Raw genomic sequence first — 18034 nt, 5'->3', positions numbered from 1 at the left:
TCTCTTCCTCCGTATCCAATTTCCCCGCCACTTCGGTGGTCAAACATGTTATTTCTTGAGGTAAACAAGACCTCTTTCCCTCTGGTTCAGATAGTTGAAGGTGAGCCCCCAGCAGCTTGGGCAACAATCCAGCCATTGGCGGTAGTGCCTGCTGCTCCTTGAAGCGGAGAACTTGTTATCGGCGATTGCGGGGGTGGAGCTCTTGCTTCGGGGCTCAGAGTGGTATCGAGTCCAAGAGACGCCGATAATTCCTCTATTACGCCAGCGTCTCGTATGGAACCACTCCCGGCTTCATTTCCAGATCCCTGCAGACTCAGGAACCGGTCCATCAGTCCAGGAATAGCGGAGGGAGGCTGGGGGGTTCGAGCAGCAGCCCTCCCACATCTTTTTGGCATTGTTAGGTAAGTGAGCACTGCAGCTAGATGCAAACAGATGTGGCCATCTTGGATCAAGGAAATCTTATTTTGACATGACTTTTAGTCAGAGACGAGCTTTACAAAAATTGCAATGTGATACGTCAATTGTCATCAAAAAGGCAGATGGGGGTGGGGGCATAGTTGTATTGGACAGGGAACAATATTTGGGGGGACCCTGTTGCCAATTATTCTGATAGTAGATATTATTGTGAATTAATACAGATTTTGTCATATGGTGTTAATCATAGGGGTATCATCTCTAGTAAAGAATTATAGTATTTGAATTGCAAGTTTCCCCATGTTCCATGTATTTACTTTGTTCCTAAGGTGCATAAGACATTGAATAATCCACTGGGATGCCCTATCTTCTCGGGTATTGGTTCATTGTTGGAACCTTTATCTCGTTATTTAGACTCCTTTCTTCAACCATTGGTCCCTAAACCGCAGTCGTATGTAAGGGATTCAGCCCATTTATTAGTTCAATTCTACTACTACTACTTCTCATTTCTATAGCACTACTAGATGAACGCATTCCAACAATATCTGTTGGGATTAGATCAGGTAGGTTTTTTTGGTCACAATGGTTGTGTCTGCAGTTTATACCAACTTTTCTCATGAGAGGGCTTTGCATGTTGTGTTGGATAATTTACAGAGTTTGGATATTTCATTAGATAAGATTACATTTTTGGTTGATTTAATGAAGGTAGTGTTGGTGAACAACTATTTTGAGTTTGCTGGCTATTTTTATTTGTAGATAAAAGGGGTGGCTATGGGGGTCTGTGGTGGCTCCGTCAGTTGCCTGTTTGTTTATAGATTGGTTTGAGAAACAGTATATTTATTCTTCTTCCTATTTCCAACACATGTTATTTTGGAAATGGTTCATAGAGGATATAATTTTTGTTTGAACTGGTGACAGAGATTTATTGGATACATTTTTGGGATGGATTAATAATTGTGATCCTGATATCAAGTTCACAGCATGTATTGATGCACAATCTATTTCTTTTTTGGACAATAAGGGCCCTGTTTACTAAGCCATGCTAGTGGTTTTTTTTTTAGTATGTGCTAAGCTTTAGCGTGCGCTAACGATGTAGATGACCATAATATTCCTATGGGCATCTACACAGTTAGCATGCACTAAAAATGCTAGTGCAGCACCTAAAATTATTTATCAACGTGGTCAATTTGACACTACCATAAATTGTAAGAGAACTGATTGTAACTCATTGTTACTTTACCGTAGTTTCCATCCGAGACACTTGAGGTAGAACATTCCAACAGGACGATTCCTTCGTTTGCAGAGGTTATGTACTTCAGTGGTTGAGTTCAAGAATCAAGCAATGGATATTTATCAACGCTTTTTGGATCGTGGATATCCTCGGCATGTGGTGAAGAAAGCATATAAAAGGGCTCTATAAGCGGAGCAAAGATAGTTATTGTTATCGAAGTCGGAATGTTCAACCCAGGAACTGACATGTGTTTTACCTTTCTTCATTCAGGTTTTTGATGTCAAACATATTATATCTAGCAAATCATATAGTTAGGAAAACTCAGTGTATAGTAAGCCCGTTCATTGTAGAAGAAAAAATGACTTCTCAAAGGAGGAAACAAATATATCTATTGAAAAGGAGGAAAAAGCTTCAAGAAGCTCCTCTTTCATACACAACTGTGTTAAGAGAGCAGGGACTGCTACATCATGGGCATAAAACCTCTTATTTTTATGATCTAAAGCCTCCTTCAGCTAGTAACTAAAGTTCAAATGAAACAAATTTCCAATGTTTAGATGAACATTGGAGTTCCAGAAGGCAGCCTGTGGACAGTATTTAGAGCCCAGTTCTCTCTGCAACAGGTGTATCTTCATGCCCTGTCATTCAAGAAGGAAAACAGCGCCTGCTCTGGACGTTGTGGGTTACCAAAAGGTCAAAACTCCTTTATGGTTTTACTAGACGCAGGTCTTGTCATATAAATCTGATTAATTTCTTTGACTGGGTGACCAGAGACTTGGATTGAGGGAGAGCGCTAGATGTGGTATACTTAGATTTCAGCAAAGCCTTTGACACAGCTCTGCACAGAAACCTTCTTCCCAATATTCAGTCAGCAGCAGGCAGCATAGTTAGCTGCTGTCGGTGGTGCTGATCCTGGATACTCAATGCCAGGCCCTTTCCGGTAACCGAAATTGAATATCCATTTTTTTTTGTGGGGGGGGGGGGGGGGGGGTGCTCTAACTTAACTGGCTATGTGAATATTCAGCACTGACCATTTAAGTTAATAGCGGGCAAAGATAGGACTGCTGTTTATGCGGTCCGATTTGCCCGCTAAACTTAGCCAGCCAACGCATGAATATTCGTAAGTAGCTGGCTAAGTTGTGCAACATAGCTGGTTATCAGCTAGCCGCTAAACACTAATATTCAGTGGCTATCTCATGCTGAAAATTAGCAATTAGCTGGCTAAGCATGATTTAACCAGCCAGGAGCTGTTTTTGGCCAGTTAAATAGGGCTGAATATCATGCCCATTATAAATAAACGGAGGAGCAGATTCTGCAAATGCTGCCCAAATTTGGGCACAAAAAAAAATGAGCTCTGAAAGCTATTCCATAAACTACACTCTGAGGGGCCCTTTTACTAAGGCCTGCGCTGGTGTAGGCGCGTGTATTAGATATGCGCAGGTCCATTTTCCAGCACGACTGCAGAAAAGGCCTTTTTTTGGCCGAAAATGGATGAGTGGCATGATAAGAATTTTTATCAAACATAATTTATATTTGCCTCATTTATTTTGTGTTAATGAGTAGGTATAAGTTTGAAATACATAGAGGGGCATATTCGAACGCGAACGCCCATCTCCATGGGCGTCTATCTCCGTGAACGGGTACTTGAAGGGGCGGGACAAACCGTATTTTCGAAAAAAATGGTCGTCCATCTTTTTTCCGATAATACGGTTTGTGCCAGCCAAATGCATCGGATTTGCGCGGATTTGAGCTGGGCGGTACCGTTTTTCAGCGATAATAGAAACCAAAGGCGCCCAGCTCAAAAATGAACAAATCCAAGGCATTGGGTCATGGGAGGGGCCAGGATTCTTAGTGCACTGGTCCCCCTCACATGCCAGGACACCAACTGGGCACCCTAGGGGGCACTTGTAACAATTAAAAACAAAACGATAACTACCTCTGAAGTCCATAGCTCCCTTCCTTTGGGTGCTGAGGCCCCCAAATGCCCCCCAAAACCCACTCCCCACAACTCTACACCATTACCATAGCACTTATGGCTGAAGAGGGGGCACCTACATGTGGGTACAGAGGGTTTTGGGGGAAATTTGGAGCGCTCCCATTTACCACCACAAGTGTGACAGGTAGGGGGAGGGGATGGGCCTGGGTCCACCTGCCTGAAGTCCACTGCACCCACTAACAACTGCATCAGGGACCTCCATACTGCTGTGATGGAGCTGGGTATGACATTTGAGGCTGGCATACAGGCTGGAAAAAAAGTGTTTAAAGTTGTTTTTTTTTTGGTGGGAGTGGGTTAGTGACCACTGGGGGAGTTAAGGGGTGGTCATCCCCGATTCCCTCCGGTGGTCATCTGGTTATTTAGGGCACTTTTTTGGGACTTGTTAGTGAAAAAAAGGGTCCAAAAAAGTGACCCAAATTCGCGCTAAAAACGCCTTTCTTTTTTTGATTATCGGCTGAGGACACCCATCTCTCCTCGGCTGACAAACACGCCCCAGTCCCGCCTTCACCACGCCTCTGGCACACCCCCGTCAACTTTGGCCGTTTCCACGACAGATTGCAGTTGAAGACGCCCAAAATCAGCTTTTGATTATACTGATTTGGGTGCCCACGGAAGAAAGACGCCCATCTCCCGATTTGGGTCGAAATACGGGCGTCTTTCTCTTTCGAAAATAAGGCAGATAATATTTCATTTCATGTATGTATCTAGATTTTTTATATATTTTATTTTTTTCATTTATATGAATGTTTCCTTGGTTCCTTTTTATATTTATATATTGATTTTGTTATTATTATTATTATTATCTTTTTTGATTGTTTACTGTGATGTGTTTAATGCAGACCCCTGACGCAGGTGCGGTAGCACCGTAACACAGCCCGTGTCGGGTCTTTCTTCAATCAAAGTTCACTATTAAAGGATTTTTTAATGAAAGAACTGCGTTCCCTTTTGTTTTTAAAGGCCCTTTGTGCTGGTTTTTTGCTTGGTCTTTTTCTGTACTTGGTTCCCTCTCTTTGTTACATCTGCCCTGCTTATTAGACACGTGTAAAAATTAGAATTACCACCCAGGGCATGCAGTAGCTGTGCAGTAGTTCTAATTTGACAAATACTGTATGCATGTAGGCTACAACGTGCCTTAGTAAAAGGGCCCCCGAGTCGGGCACTGTTTATAGAATAGTACGTACAGCCGGGATTTGCACCCAACTTTGTACATGAGTATTTACACCAACTGAAATCTGGTGTAAATACTCACTCATAAATTAGGTGCGGATCCCCTGAATTCTATAATACTGCACGCATCTTTAATGAACATCCCTGACCCACCCATGCCCCTCCTATAGCCACACCTCCTTTTCAGTTGCACGTTTACATGCCTCAGATTTACATGTGCATCTTTATAGAATAGCGTCTAGCAAGATGCACACGTAAATCCAAACTGTTGTCAGTAATTGAATGCTAGTGCCCAATTATTGACGCTAATTGGCTCATTAATCAATTAAATTGGATGTGTGCCTAAATCTGCATGCACAATTTAGAAAGTCATTGGATAGGAGTCAATGTCCTATTGTGGATTAAAAACTGGTTAAAAGATAGAAAACAGAGAGTAGAGTTAAATGGTCAGTATTCTCAATGGAGAAGGGTAGATAGTGGGGTTCTGCAGGGGTCTGTGCTGGGACCACTGCTTTTTAACATATTTATAAACGATCTAGAGATGGGAATAACTAGTGAGGTAATTAAATTTGCTGTGTCAAAGTTGTGAAATTGCAAGAGGATTGTGAAAAAATGCAAGAGGACTTTATGAGACCTGGAGACTGGGCATCCAAATGGTAGATGATGTTCAATGTAAGCAAGTCAAAAGTGATACACATGGGAAAGAGGATCCCAAACTATAGCTGTGTGATGCAAGGTTCCACATTAGGAGTCACCACCCAGGAAAAGGATTTAGGTGTCATCGTTGATGATACGTTGAAACCCTCTGCTCAATGTGTAGCAGGGGTGAAGAAAGCAAAAAGAATGTTAGGTATTATTAGGAAAGAAATGGAAAACAAAAATGAGGATGTTATAATGCCTTTGTATCACTCCATGGTGCGACCACACCTTGATTACTGTGTGCAATTCTGGTCACTGCTTCTCAAAAGGTACAGAGAAGGGTGACAAAAATGATAAAGGGGATGTGATGACTTCCCTTTGAGGAAAGGCTAAAGCTGCTAGGGCTCTTCAGCTTAGAGAACAGACAGCTGAGAGGAGATATGTTAGAGATCTATAAAATAGTGAGTGGAGTGGAATGGGTAGAATTGCTTGTTTACTCTTTCCAAAAATACCAGGACTTGGAGGCACACGAAGAAGGTACTAAGTAGTAAATTTAAAATGAATCAGAGAAAATATTTCTTCACTCAATGAGCAATTAAACTTTGGAATTTGTTGCCAGAGAATGTAGTAAAAGCAGTTAGCTTACCGGGGTTTAAAAAAGGTTTGGATAATTTCGTAAAAGAAAAGTCCATAAGCCATTATTAACTTGAAATTGGTAAAATCCACTACATATTCTAGGATAAGCAGTATAAACTCTGTTTTACTCTTTTGGGATCTTGCCAGGTACTTGTGACCTGGATTGGCCACTGTTGGAAACAGGATTCTGGGCTTGATGGACCTTCAGTCTGTCCCAGTATGGCAATGCTTTTGTTTTTATGTTCTTATGGATGAGTATCCTCATAATGGGCCCCAAATTGACTGACTAGGCTAGGAACTGGTTGAGTGGAAACTTTCAAAGGAAATGGAGTTCAATTTGAAGAAAGAGATATTACTACTGGTGTGCCTGGAAGATCTGTTATTAGTTCGGTTCTTTTTGACAGTTTTGTAATTTATGTTTCGGAAGGGCTGTCTGTTAAGATTTGCCTTTTTGTAGATGATATCAAGATCTGCAATATGGTAGACACCCCTGATGATGTGAATAACATGAAGGACCTAGCAAAATTTGAAGAATGTTCCAGAATTTGGAAACTAAAATTTAATGCTAAAAAATATAGGGTCATACATTTATGCTAGAAAAGCCTCAGGGAGAAGTGCAGGTTAGGGGGGTGAAGTACTTCTGTGCATGAAAGAAGAGTGGGACTTGGGGGTGATTGTATGAAATTAATAATACATAATTGATTCAACATGCTGCGCAAAGTTCTGGCCAAACAGGTAGAAAAGGCGATGATAAAAGCCAGAAGGATGCTTGGGTGTATAGCAGGGCGTAGCCAGACCTCATGATGGGAGGGGGGCAAGAGGCCAAGGTGAGGGGCACATTTTGGTCTGCTGCCCCGCCACCACAACCCCCCCCCCCCCACTGCCTCTCTGCCCTGCTGCTCCCTACCCACTGCCGCAGCAAATACCTTGGCAGGCAGGGGTCCCCAACCCCCGCCAGCTGAAGCCCTGTCCAGCACTGGTCTCCGGCACCGCCACGTTGCCTGCCCTGCTCTGTCTTCCCCTCACATCCTGGATGCTCCTTTTAATGAAATTGAGCATGCTCAGTGTGCCGGATGTGAGGGGAAGACAGCAGGGTAGGCAATGCGGCACCGCCAGAGACCAGCGCTGGACAAGGCTTCAGCTGGCAGGGGTTGCCCCTGCCAGCAAAACTAGGGGCTCAGAGGATATTTAGGGGGGCAGACCCCCATGGCCTCACTTATCTACACCACTGGTGTATAGTGAGAGGAACGGCCAGCAGAAAAGAGGAGATGATAATGTCTATGTATCTTGTTGAGATCTCATTTAGATTACTATGCATAATTCTGTAGACTACACTTTCAAAAAGCTATAAACAGAATGGAGTTGGTCCAGAGGTTGGCTACTAAAATGATCAGTGGTTTTTGTCATAAAGCATATAGGACAGACTTAAAGATCTCAATACGTATGCTATGGAAGAAAGGTGGGAGAGAGGAGATATACTAGAAATATTTAAATACCTCCATGGCATAAAAAGCCTAATGTTTAGTGCAGTGATCTGAGATCCTGGGAAATTGGGTTTGATTCCCATTGCAGCTCCTTACTACTACTACTACTACTAATCATTTCTACAGCTCTACTAGTCATATGCAGGTACTTCCTGTTCCCCTAGAGGGCTCACACCCCTAGAGGGTTTTTGTATTGGGGCAATGGAGAGTTAAGTGACTTGCCCAACATCACAAGAAGCTGCAGTGGGAATTGAACCCAGGTCACCAGGATCAAAACCTACTACACTAACTATTAGGCCACTCCTCCTTGTGACCCTGGATAAGTCACTTAACACTCAATTGCTCCAGGGGCGAGAAGACACCTGGTCCTGCAGGCACCCCAGCTAGTCAGGTTTTCAAGATATTTACAATGAATATTCATGAGAGAAATGTGCATGCGTGGAGGCAGTGCATGCAAATTTCTCTCATAAATATTCATTGTGGATATCCTGAAAACCTGACTGTCTGGGTGCCTCCAGGGACAGAGAAAGTACCTGCATATGTGTACAGTGCCAGGCATGTCTAGTAGCACTATAAAAATGATAACTAGTAATAACAGCACAGGATACAAGTCTCTTTGAATAAGGAAGCTCTGGAATGAGGGGGCAGACTTGGGAGAAATCTAAGGAAATACTTCACTGAACAGATGGTGAATTCATGGAATGGCCTCCTGGTGGAGAGGAGATAAACTAACTGAACTCAGGAAAACTTGGGACAAGTACATAGGATCTCTATGAGAGAGTAAGGGATAGTAGACAACATGGATGAGCAGACTGGTTAGGACATATGTTCTTTATCTGTCTTTATTTCATCTGTTTTAATCTGCCCACACAACAGAACTTTTGTAGTCTTTACATTGTGTTTATTTTTGTGAGTGGATTTTGTTTTTTTGGGGTCAATGATTGGGTAAAATCATATAATTGACACTGCATTGGCCAAATGATTACACAACAAAATGTGTGATTGGCTAAGAAAGTAGCAGTCCCTGAGACAGACAATTTGAAACACGGTCACATTTCAGCCAGTCTGGACATCGTACTGGGATGATTCAGTTCATTTCAAAGTTGATCTAGACTTTTTGAGATCGAACATCGAAGTTAAAAGTATGTGTATTTTATTCATAACAGATTGTTTTGGACTGGACATATAGGATTCAATTTTATAAATGGTGCCCTAATTTGTGCTCAAAACAAATTCGCAAACAAGCTGGCATTCTAATTGTCTACGAGCAAGTTTCTTCGAAAAAGGTCTTTTTAAAGACCCACTTCATAGATCAACACATCACGTATCTTTCAACGTTTGTATCAGCTGTTCTCCGGTAACTAAGCTACAGACCCACTATATGGATCACCTTACCATGTACTTTTAAACGTGTGTATCAGATATTCTCCGTCAACCGAGACTCCTGATGTAGGCCTAACGGCCGAAACACAACAGTTGTGTCGAGTCTTTTTTCATCAATAAATAAGTGTTTTTAAAATCAATCTATCCAGGCTTTGGCTTTCCGTGGTCAAACATCCCACTTTCTCCTGCCCTAATTTGTGCACCAAAAAAATTGTATGCTAAGCGCTATGCTATAAATGGTGGTGAAATTTCAATGCCGTTTATAGAATAGCATTTAGCGATGGGGTCCACTCCTGTTTTTAGGCACAAAGATTTACACCAGCTGAACCCTGGTGTAAATCTCCATGCCTAAATTAGGTACAGATCTCCCGAATTCTATAAAACTGTGCGTAAATCCTATTGCGTGCACAATTTTGAATGCTATATAAAAAATTAGGGGGATAATGGAGCTGAAGCCTGAGATCTTGGAACTATGTTGGTTACCCAGAATGAAATTGAAGATTGGTATTATTTTCATTTCTGTGATAGACCTGTCTCCACAATTATGGTCTTCAAAGGCTGTGGAATTCATCCCATTCTATGCCAAGGGCAAGTCTGAGTTAACATAGTAACATAGTAGATGACGGCAGTAAAAGACTTGCACGGTCCATCCAGTCTGCCCAACAAGATAAATTCATATGTGCTACTTTTTGTGTATACCCTACTTTGATTTGTACCTGTCCTCTTCAGGGCACAGACCTTATAAGTCTGCCCAGCACTATCCCTGCCTCCCAACCACCAGTCCCGCCTCCCACCACCGGCTCTGGCACAGACCGAATAAGTCTGCCCAGCACTATACCCGCCTCCCAACCACCAGCCCCGCCTCCCACCACCGGCTCTGGCACAGACTTGCTCGTAGACAATTAGAATGCCAGCTTGTTTGCGAATTTGTTTTGAGCACAAATTAGGGCACCATTTATAGAATTGAATCCTATATGTCCAGTCCAAAACAATCTGTTATGAATAAAATACACATACTTTTAACTTCTATGTCAAAAAGTCTATATCAACTTTGAAATGAACTGAATCATCCCAGTACGATGTCCAGACTGGCTGAAATGTGACCGTGTTTCAAATTGTCTGTCTCAGGGATTGCTACTTCCTTAGCCAATCACACATTTTGTTGTGTAAACATTTGGCCAATGTAGTGTCAATTATATGATTTTACCCAATCACTGACCCAAAAAACCCAAAATCCACTCACAAAAATAAACACAATGTAGAGACTACAAATGTTCTGTTGTGTGGGCAGAATAAAACAGATTAAATAAAGGCAGATAAAGAGCATAAGTCTGCCCAGCACTAACCACCAGACCCGTCTCCCACCACCGGCTCTGGCACAGACCGTATAAGTCTGCCCAGCACTATCCCCACCTCCCAACCACCAGTCCCGCCTCCCACCACGAGCTCTGGCACAGACCGTATAAATCTGCCCAGCACTATCCCTGCCTCCCAACCACCAGCCCCGCCTCCCACCACCGGCTCTGTTATTGTTGTTAGTGATCTTTATTTCTAAGAAATAGATCTTTTCTAACCAAGTCAGCTGTTTGCCTGAAATAAAACTAAAAATAACGTTCTGTATTGTATATACTGACATGCTTGTCACAGCAAACCTTTGTGAACCCAAGTTGTCCTCAAGGTGATCCTTGTTCTTAGATAATTGGATTAATAATTAGAAAATTTCAAACTTGATAGTATTTTTAGAGCCTTCTGACCTTCCCTTGTGATTCACCTTTTACTCCTACAGCTTCCCTTTCTGTCCCTTATTCCATTGCCCACCTTCGTGCTCTACTAGTGATCTTACTCTGCCTCATTCAAGTCTTTCTCCTCTAGGTTTCAGAACACTTTCATGGTGTGCAAAACCAGGTGTCGTTAGCCTTCTCTCTTCAATAAGTGCCAATCAGTGTTTTCCATTGACAGCTTCTCTCCTAATGAGAGGTTTTGAGATGAAAAGTTTTAGGTAAGTGATTATGCGGATTTGTATGCTTTTCTGAATATTGCACAACTTTATGTGACATATTGAATCATGAATGCCTATTTAATTCCTCATTTGCTTACACAGGTGTGGAGCATTTCTTTGTTAATGCTTCAAGCTATGTTTACAGAGCAAACGTGTCCCTTACAGGTTTTAGTAATATCGTAGTGACACATGCTGGTGTAGGTGAACATTTATGACAGCATAAGTGCCGGTAGTGTTCACTGAATTGGCTGATAAGTCTGAGAATACATAGAGATGTGGAAACATAGATAATGAAAGCAGATAAAGACCATATGGCCTATCTAATCTATCAATCCACACCAACTACTATGCTCTAGAATTCCTTTCTCTTCCAGGTAAACGCAAAGTGTTTGTTTACACTTTCCAAAAATACTAGGACTAGGGGGCATGCAATGAAGCTACAAAGTAGTACATTTAAAATGAATCGGAGAAATTTTTTCTTCGCTCAACGTGTAATTAAACTCTGGAATTTGTTGCCAGAGAATGTGGTAAAGGCAGTTAGTGTCATGCCCCCTACCTCAATGCAAGCGGCGTCCTCAGGCTGCGCAGGGTCCTGTTGACACGCACACTTGACTGACACAGTCCTAAGCCATGTGTGTGTGGTTCTTCTCTGGCTGCAGGCTCCTTGATTGCTTTGCTTCCATGCACCTGGCTCTGCTCTCTCTCTGCCTGGCTTCCAGGCTCCTTCATTGCTTTGTTTCCACCCAACTGGGTCTGCTCTTCCTCTGCCTGGCTTCCCTTGCTTCTCTCCTATTGGTCTTCCAGTTCCTCCTTCCCCAGCTCTTGTCCTATGGCTGTGCCCCTTCTCCCTGCTGATGTCAGACGCCAGCACTTTATTAACTGAGCTCTCCCTAGACTCCTTGCTTCGGCTTCTACTTTGGTAGGTGTTACTTGCTCAGTAGTGTGCTTCTCCTCTACTTTGTTCTTTGTTGCTGACACTGCCTGTACCTGGATTACTCTTGTGTCTGCTGCCTGCCTACTGACCTTGCCTGTTCCTGGATTACGCTTGAGTCTGCTGCCTGTCTACTGACCTTGCCTGTACCTGGATTTCTCTCGTGTCTGCTGCCTGCCTACTGACTCTGCCTGTACCTGGATTACTCTTGTGTCTGCTGCCTACCTACTGACCTTGCCTGTACCTGGATTACTCTCGTGTCTGCTGCCTGTCTACTGACCTTGCCTGTACCTGGATTACTCTCGTGTCTGCTGCTTGTCTACTGACCTTGCCTGTACCTGGATTACTCTTGTGTCTGCTGCCTGCCTACTGACTCTGCCTGTACCTGGATCACTCTCTTGCCTGCTGCCTGTCTGGCCATCACATTCATCACTCTGCTTCCTGCTCCATCTCGTAAGCCCTGCAGGCTGCCCGCACCTAGGGGCTCAACCTCTGGGGAACGGCGGTCAGTTCAGGTGAAAACCGGGGTTGTCCGGCCATCAAGCAGAACCTGGTCTGAGTACCGGGCTCAGCAACACTCTTCTTGGTACAAGAACTCACAGGTCTGACAGTTAGCATAGCAGAGTTTAAAAAAAGGTTTGGACGGCTTCCGAAAGGAAAAGTTCATAGACCATTATTAAATTGGACTTGAGGAAAATCTACTATTTCTGGGATAAGTAGCATAAAATGTTTTGTACTTTTTTGGGATCTTGCCAGGTATTTGTGACCTGGATTGGCCACTGTTGGAAACAGGATGCTGGGCTTGATGGACCTTTGGTCTTTCCCAGTATGGCAATACTTATGTACTTAGAGATCCTCGGGCCTTATCCCACCCTTTCTAGAATTTAGATATTTTCTTAAGTCCTTGCTCTGAGGAAACTGGAGGTGAAAGACTTTGGACTGAAAGGGGCACCTGACTTTGAACCAGGGACCACCAGATCTGTGTTCACATGACATTCCAAGATGCTATGCCACTCCTTTGAAGTTCTTATATCACTTTCAAGATCCCTCCAGGGTCTACAGTACCACTGTGATTAAATCACCCTTGATTGCCTCATCTAAAGAACTTGTTTAGAATGCAAAGTTCTTTTAGCTATCTTTAGTTCTGGAAAAAAACTGGATTTCTTTGTAGATTGTCATTGCTGGAAGAGGACCAACAAAACAGCAGATCAAAAGATATAGGATTGATTCAGAAAATGGCACCCAATATTGGGTGCTGAAAAAAACGGCACTCAATGCTAGTTTATTTTGGGCACTTAAAGATGGGTGCCCATGATAGAATAGTACTGAGTGCCAATTTTGGCACCCAAATTTAGGCACCAGGAGTTATGCATGCTAAAGCTAGGTATAATTAGTGGTGCCCAATTTGGGCACATATCCCCAGTTGTGGCAAAAGTGTGTTTTTTTAAAGCCTGTAAAACTGTCTTAACTAATTCTTAAAGTATATTTCTTTAGTTTGGCCAGCAGGTGGTGCATGTTTATGTTTAAAGCTGTTACAGAGAAAAGACCTGCAGTGATGTGGACAGCTATTTTTGAAACTTGTTGATCTGGGCTCTGATTGGCCAAGGAGCTGAATTTCCTCTTAGCTAGGAAGAAAAAAAGAGAATGATCTCTTTGCTGAGACCCTGTAAACAGTTATATTTGATAACTTGTGAGCAGCTGTATGTCTTGATCTTCTCAGGTACCATTTAGATAGTATACAAATGTTTAGCTAGTGTTATTAATCCATATTTCAGTTACCTGTTATTGTTTTGCTGAGTGCACCTTTTCTGTTCATTGTTCTAATTTTTCAGACAATAAATATTTTTAGTTTAGTGCCCCTGCTTGTCTGAACTGATTAAGAATCATGGTGGTTTGTGTGTTGGGTCTGCGATTGCTTTCTGGGAACTGTAGGAGCACTGGGAGTATGGCCCCAGTAACCTAAAAAATCACTGGGGATAATCTGAGAGTGGGAGACTTGCCCAGAGGCGGTTGGGAACCTGTCGGTGGGAGGAGGGTGCTAGTGTAGAGCACAAACAGCAGGTGCAGGCGTACCTGAGCTGTGCTAGGGATAGACCCTCTATATGGCAGCGGGGTAACCCCAGGTAGGTGACTAGGCATTTCAAGACACCAGCATTCTACAATTCTGAGCATAACTTTTAGGAATACCCCTGAGCTGCCCATGGACCTCCCATGCCCATGCCCCTTTTGAGTTGCACGCTGTTAGATTTGGGCGCACATTATTATAGGATAGTGTCTAGCAGGATGTATGCCCAAATCCAAAGGGCTGACGAATAGTGACAATTTGCACTCAATTATTGGCACTGATTGGCTTGTTAATGGAGGAAGTGCATGCAAATCTCTTTCATGATTATTCATTGTGGATATCCTAAAAACATCACTGGCTGGGGTGCCAACAGAACCAGATTTGGGAACCACTGACCTATGTATAAACACACGCCTGCTTTATGCCTTCACTCTGGACTCACATGGAGCACTAATGTATCCTGACAAGACTCACCACGTAGAAACTGCTTAAATTGCTCAGGATCAAAGAATATCACTGAAAGAATTATTTTGCTAAGTAAAAATACATTTATAAGGAAATCTTAATATAGTGGACCTCTTACCTGTTGGGGCTGAGGGATACCCCAGAGATCAATACACAAACAATTTAGGGGTCTGCGGCTACAACACCTTAAATCTCCTCCAAAACCTCTCTCTCTCTCAATGCACATAGATTAATAAGGGTCCCCTAATGCAGGCTCTAAAGTTTAATAGTAATAGGCAGAGCAAATTCAAAGGAAAAGAGATAACTCAGAGGCTGTTCTTAAGCATAATAACATTTCCATTTATTGTGCTCTCCAATACTTCAAAAATATATACAAAAGCAGGGATGGGAAGCCTTAGTTACAAAATGAATCAAAAGTTTCAAAGGATTCACCACGGTTGGTCTCCTCTGAGCAGTTTTCTCCACTTCAAGCTCATACATCTTTCATATCTCTTTGCAGTCTAGATAGTTATAACAACAATCCTTATTCTCTTTTATGATACTTTTATCCTTCTTTGTTATTTTAGCCCTTTGGCAGTGGTTTTCCCCATGGAATTGGGCGGTTTTTTTTCAGTTGCACGTGGGCACTTTTCAGCAGTCATGGTTTGTGACTTTTTGGGTGGGTTTTGGGTTTTTGGGCAGCCGTGCGCCTGCGCCAGTTTTGGTTCTAGTTCCGTCGCTATTGGATAAATTTAGAACCGGAATGAGGCTTGGTATATCTCAAGCCTCATTCTGGCTCCAACGTTGACCAATAGGAGGTGAGGTGGGTGATGAGGTCATCAGCTGCTGATGACTCATCATGCTGGTGTGGATGGGAGCAGCAGCTGCAGCTGAGCAGGTCAGAGGCAGAGCAAGTTGAGGAGTTCTACAAGGCCCCTTCCTTGGCCACATTCTCTTCCTAGCCCTGTCCCTTCCTAATCTTTTCCCTCACCCCCTACCTCTCTCCGCTACAGGAACTCACTGCCCATCCATCGACTTCATCACCTCACCTTCTCTCCTACCCTCTTCCTCCCTCTTGGCTTTTAATCTCCGTCTCTTTCTTCCCTCCATTTTGCCTTCCCCATTCCACCTAAATATCTCTTGCCTTCGACACCTGCGTGGCCACATCTCTCCTACTCTCCTCCGCTCTCTTTTACTTCTTCTCTTACTCTCAGCCAGTGACATCAATCCCAATCCTGGCCCTCCTCACCAACTATTATCCCAACTCTACAGATCTCACCGTGACCTCTCTAACCTCATCTCTATTCCTCTACTCCCCTCCTCTTCTCTGCCCTTCTCTTGCACCCTATGGAATGCCCGCTCTATCTGTAACAAACTCCCCTATATCCAGGACCTCTTTATCTCGCGTCACCTCCATCTGCTCGCCATAACAGAAACCTGGCTCTGCCCTGATGACTCTGCTTCAGTCGCAGCCCTCTGCCATGGTGGTTATCTTTTTTCACATACTCCTCGCCCTACTGGTCGCGGGGGCGGTGTTGGACTACTTCTCTCTCCCTCCTCCAGATTTCAACCCCTTCTTCCACCTCAATCTCACTGTTTTTCCTCGTTTGAAGTCCACTCTATCCGCCTTTTCTCTCCTCTGCCTCTTCGAATAGCGGTCATTTATCGTCCCCCTGATAAGTCCCTTTCATCCTTTCTCAGTGACTTTGATGCCTGGCTTGCCTTCTTCCATGATCCTTCCTCCCCCTCTCTCATCCTTGGTGACTTTAATATTCCTGCTAATGATCCTTCCAACTCTTATATTTCCAAGTTACTCGCTTTAACATCCTCCTTTAATCTCCAACTATGCTCCACCTCCCCCACTCATCAAAATGGTCACTGTCTTGATCTCATCTTCTCCTCCAACTGTTCACCCTCTAGTTTCCTTGCCTCTGATCTTCCCCTCTCTGATCACCATCTTATAACTTTCACACTTAAATCTCCTCCCTCCCAGTCCCGTTCTATTATATCTAATTTATCTAGGAATCTTCACGATATTGACCCTTCATCTCTATCCTCCCATGTTTCAAACCTCCTCTCTACTGTGGCACCATCCACGTCTGTCAACGAGGCTGTTTCTTCTTATAACAATACTCTATCCTCTGCCTTAGACACTCTTGCACCTTTGATGACCCGCCCTATAAGACGCACAAAACCCCAACCTTGGCTGACTTCTAATATCCGCTACCTACGTTCCTGTACCCGCTCTGCCGAACACCTCTGGCGGAAATCTCGGGCCCTTGCTGATTTCCTACACTTTAAGTTCATGCTGACCTCCTTCCAATCTGCTCTTTTACGCGCCAAACAGGATTATTATATCCAACTGACCAACTCTCTTGGCTCTAACCCTCGACTTCTCTTCACCACATTGAACTCTCTCCTCAAGGTGCCCCCTCCCCCAACTCCCCCTTCATTATCTCCTCAGGCCCTTGCTGAATTCTTTCACGACAAGGTTCAAAAGATAAACCTTGAATTCTCTACCTCGCCACCTCTCCCTCCACTAGTCCGTTCCCCTATCTCTCCTTCCCCTCATTCTTTTTCCTCCTTTCCTAAAGTTACTATAGAGGAAACTACACTTCTCCTTTCTTCCTCAAAATGTGCCACCTGTTGCTCTCATCCCATTCCCACCCACCTTCTTAATGCCATCTCACCTGCTCTTATTCCTTTTATCTGTCACATTCTCAACCTTTCACTTTCCACTGCAACTGTCCCTACTGCCTTTAAACATGCTGTGGTCACACCTCTCCTTAAGAAGCCTTCACTTGACCCTACTTGTCCCTCTAATTACCGACCCATCTCCCTCCTCCCTTTTCTCTCCAAATTACTTGAGCGTGCTGTTCACCGCCGCTGCCTTGATTTTCTCTCCTCACATGCTATTCTTGACCCACTACAATCTGGTTTTCGCCCTCTCCACTTAACCGAAACTGCTCTTACTAAAGTCTCCAATGACCTATTACTGGCTAAATCCAGAGGTCTCTATTCCATCCTCATTCTTCTTGATCTTTCCGCTGCTTTTGACACTGTCGATCACAGCATACTCCTTGATATCCTGTCCTCACTTGGATTCCAGGGCTCTGTCCTTTCCTGGTTCTCTTCCTACCTCTCCCTCTGCACCTTTAGTGTTCACTCTGGTGGATCCTCTTCTACTTCTATCCCTCTGCCTGTCGGCGTACCTCTGGGTTCTGTTCTTGGTCCCCTCCTCTTTTCTATCTACACTTCTTCCCTTGGTTCATTAATCTCATCCCATGGCTTTTCCTATCATCTCTACGCTGATGACTCCCAAATCTACCTTTCTACCCCTGATATCTCACCTTGCATCCAAACCAAAGTTTCAGCGTGCTTGTCTGACATTGCTATCTGGATGTCTCAACGCCACCTGAAATTAAACATGACCAAAACCAAACTTCTCATTTTTCCCCCCAAACCCACCTCCCCACTCCCCCCGTTTTCTATTTCTGTTGATGGCTCTCTCATTCTCCCTGTCTCCTTGGCTCGAAACCTTGGGGTCATCTTTGACTCTTCTCTCTCCTTCTCTGCTCATATCCAGCAGACCGCCAAGACCTGTCGTTTCTTTCTTTACAACATCCGTAAAATCCGCCCCTTTCTTTC

This window comes from Microcaecilia unicolor, chromosome 3 (assembly GCF_901765095.1).
Source record: "Microcaecilia unicolor chromosome 3, aMicUni1.1, whole genome shotgun sequence".
NCBI classification, from domain to species: Eukaryota; Metazoa; Chordata; class Amphibia; order Gymnophiona; family Siphonopidae; genus Microcaecilia; species Microcaecilia unicolor.
The sequence above is the reverse complement of the archived record's forward strand: the minus strand, read 5'-3'. Positions refer to the sequence as shown.